Below are 4,246 nucleotides of genomic sequence, written 5' to 3' on the forward strand. Positions count from 1 at the left end.
TACAAGGAAAAGAGGGAGAAAAATCCTGATCTACCATTTATTATAGAAAAAGAAATTTTATTTTTATTTGGTTGACTCTAGGAAAGAGTCATTGAACTTGCTTCATATGGTCAGGGACTTCTAAGTGGGATGCAGGTCTAAAGAATTCTAAAGACTCCATTACAAAGACAGAACCCAGAACTCTTTAGGAAGTATCAGTGTAATTTGCATCATAAAATTCAGGATCTTTTGTGAGGCTCTTGGGGTAACCTGAAAACACTGATCATAAAGATTTTCTTATGAACAGAATTTGACAGAAATTAGTATATATATATTTATATATGTATATAAATGAATAAACTGGCAGAAGAAAATAAAGCAGCAGTGCTCACTTCGGCAGCACATATACTAAAATTGGAACAATACAGAGAAGATTAGCATGGCCCCTGCGCAAGGATGACATGCAAATTTGTGAAGCATTCCATATTTTTCATATATGTCGAACCTAGAAAAATGGTACAGATTAACCGGTTTGAAAGGCAGAAATAGAGACACAGATGTAGAGAACAAACGTATGGACACCAAGGGGGGAAAGCGGTGGTGGGGTGGTGGTGGGATGAACTGGGAGATTGGTATTGACATATATACACTAATATGTATAAAACAGATAACTAATAAAAACCTGCTGTATAATAAATAAATAAATAAAATTAAATTTAAAATAAAAAAGAAAGAAAATAAAGCAGCAAATCAAGACCCTAAGAGTACCTCTCGTGACATTGTTCAGCTGTATTATTATTTGGCTGTGAAGAGCTTTGCATGGAGCATTACTAGATAGAGATGGTGATATCCCAGTATCCAAACAATATACATCCAACAACTATTTCATGAAAATTCTATCAGCCTCATTATGTCTATATGATGTTAAGTATGTATAGGTTGGAAGTAATCAGAATAAATCCTCCTAGGTGACTGGATTTTTGTAGCACAATATAACCAATATTGGGAATATACTTGATGTTCAGGAAGTTTTATAGGACACACTATTCAATTAGACCCTTAAGAATATAATCAAAAACTGTCAATCAACTAGGCTTTCATCCTCATCTCTCTTTTTACCTCATGAATGAACAGGATGGTTGAAGGAAGTCTAAACTCTTTTTAGCATTCATTGTGCAATTGGGGGTGTAGTTAGGATGACTAAGATAAATGATCCAGAACAGAAGGTTCTTCAATCTTAGAAGGTAAGCTCCTCACAGGTCTATCTGCTACTTCATAAGCCTGGACTGTATTCTATCCTTCTGATGAGACATTTCCTCTCTGAATCAGTCTCGGGACATGATGATGGAAATAGCAGTGTTTATTCAAGGTCACCACTCTCTTGAGCTTCTAAAACAGAGTAGTAAAGATAAGATAGCTTGTTAAAGACAAAAAGGTTATTAGTTTCCAGATAAGATATCTTATTTTCAACACCTTCTCCTACTTCAGTATTTAGGCTCTGTAAATTTAGTGACAATCATCTTGATGAAAAGCAGTCAGTTAACTATCTGTATGATATAAATATAAATAAAGGGGAGTTTGGGGGAGAATGGATGCATGTATATGTATGATTGAGTCTCTTTGCTGTGCACCTGAAACTATCACAACAGTGTTAATTGACTATACTCCAATATAAAATAAAAAGTTAAAAATATAAATAAAAAAATAAATGTTATTATTCCTTTCTCTCTTAATTATTAAAATATCATGAATATTAGCTATTGTTATATTAATATTTCTTTTAGTCAAGTATAATCTCTTTCATTTCAGTGGGAAATAGATTTCCAGATTCCTCATTTATGAATATTACACAGTGACTGTGAAAGTTTAAAGACATTTACTCCTTCAATTAGGTGACTGTCCTTGTTTATTTTCAGGTAGACTAGATAATGGATTTAAAATCCCGTTTTAATTTTATTCTTTCAGAACATGTCATTTCTTTTGGGCAAACCTATATTTTCCACTTTATTCTGATGACAGTTAAACATAGTACTTTCCTCTCTCAATAAATCTTCCATGTCAGAGCTATAAAAGAATATATGAAAGTTTCCAAATTTTTCAGTTGTTCTCCAGATAGTTTTGGACCACCCTTACTTTAGTGTGAAACCCTGAGTTCAGTCATGTTTAAAATACCAAGAAGAATCAAACATAATTTTATCCCTCAAGGAATAACAACTATAGTAATTCAGGTCATAAGTAATTACACAACAAAGTAGAAAGTGGTAAGTTACATGCAACAGGAGGTATAGCTATGAAGCACAGTCTTGCCTATTGGCTAAGAATAAGGTCTATGAATTAGAATTCCAGATGTAAAACCAACCACCGGACCTTGGATTAATTATTGTGCCCTCTCTAAGAATTTCTTCCTAAGTGAATCAGGAATAATAATAGCATCATCTCCACTATGGGGTTGTTTTGTGGATTGCATGAGATAATGTACATAAGGAACTTTTCATTTTATAGAATAAGGTTTAATATTTATCATTATCCTTGTGATTTTGTTCTTACTGGTAGAGTAGAAAAGAAAGCATCGCAAAATGAGATCAAAATGATACTTAATATATGAGAGATTTTATATATGAGAGAGAGAGAGAGTAATCATGCCCAATGTAAGAATCAGGGAATTCTTCAAAAAATTTTGACATTTGTGGTAAAATATTAAAGGTAAGTAAGATATAAACACATAGAAATGGGTGGAAAATTTTTTTCTTTAGAAGGAAGAGGATGCACTGAGAAGTAGGACCAAGAAAGCATCAGGTACCAATAAGGAATAAGAGGCTGCTCAGCTCGACGTTTGGGCAGCGTACGTGAAGAGAGAGGTCAAGGTGTACCACTACATCCATGCAACATAGGAACCTGACCCTGATTCTGTAGGAAATGTACAGCACTTCAGGAGTTCTGATGATGAATGTTATCATATAACCAAAATAGCATTAAGTCATAGATGTGATAAGGTTCCACCTCCTACTTGGGACAGAAAACATTATAAACAGAATGGCTTGATGAGCTACAGTAAAGAAGCCAGTCATGACCCCATTTTCTTTAAAATTTATATTTACACTAAAGTTCAAACTGTTTAGATCTGCAACAGCTGTCCTAAGCTCAGTAGCAATAACTAAAACAGCTACAGTTCTTTTTAAAAATATTAGTTGCCCAATCATTTTAGGTATTTTAATAAAAATGCAAATACTTGAACACAAGTTTCTGCATTGGAAACGTGAATTTTCATCTCCTGTCCCCTCCCCCAAATTTTTATGAAAGTGATATAACAAAACAAACACAAGTTATGTTTAAGTGGAAGATCTGGGTCTACCTATGGAGACTAATGGTAATGACTCAGAATGGTCTGTTGTTTGCTGCTATTACTAGAAACATACAAGCCATGTAAAAATAAGCCCTTGCTAACAGAATACCTTGAGTATCAAACCCCTTATATTTGACCTTATATTCAGGGCTACGGTTTGAAATTCAGTTTTCCAACATTTATTTAGTAGCTGCTATATGTAAAGTACACGGTTGGTGTATTTAAGCCCCTATTATTGGCTTAGTTTCTGCCCTAGTGATTGTCCCAGTTTAGGAGTCCAGAGCAGGAGTTACAAGAATAAAGGACTAATTTATTAAAAGCCTACTAATCACCGGTTGTTGTTTTTGATATCCATCCTATGAAATTCTAGATTTTTTAAATCAAGATCGGTGAAATTAAAAACTTGATTTGTGATAAAAGGGCATGACTGGGTTATCATGAAAACATACTTATGTGACCAAAGACAGACACACACACACACACACACACACACATTTCCTCAGGGATGTTGGAGAAATAAAATGCTCTTTTATTACACTGATTTCTGAAATGAGTAAACTGCTCTGAAGCTGACGTGAAATCATTCTCCAATAATAGACCCTACTTTGTTAATTTGTTGTTGTATTGTTATTGTGCACTGCATAGTAATGGTATGAAACTTTCAAGGGTTATTTCATCTTCCATGGATGAGGAGTTTATCTCCATGGAGCAATAACTGAGATCAAGCCAGTATTTTATTCTTGAATGTATTAGACAATATTAGCATTGAGACCAAATTTCAATTTACTCCAGGCAGTTACCAAAATCTGTTTTTATATTAGGCCTTATATCTAAACCCATATTTTTTTATAATGATCTCAATTCCACTTTCCTGTATCTTTTGGTAGTAGCAATGCCTGCTTAAATGCAATTAAAATTCATTGT

General features: G+C 33.8%; 1 non-coding gene across 1 annotated transcript; it reads left to right on the forward strand.

The window, feature by feature from the left end:
* Positions 1-363: 363 nt before the first annotated feature.
* Positions 364-470, forward strand: LOC112063508 (U6 spliceosomal RNA). Its single transcript, XR_002891017.1, has one exon. It is a non-coding gene; the product is annotated as a U6 spliceosomal RNA (small nuclear RNA).
* The last annotated feature ends 3,776 nt before the right edge of the window (positions 471-4,246 follow it).

This window comes from Physeter macrocephalus, chromosome 11, assembly GCF_002837175.3.
Source record: "Physeter macrocephalus isolate SW-GA chromosome 11, ASM283717v5, whole genome shotgun sequence".
In the NCBI taxonomy this organism is placed as follows: Eukaryota; Metazoa; Chordata; class Mammalia; order Artiodactyla; family Physeteridae; genus Physeter; species Physeter macrocephalus.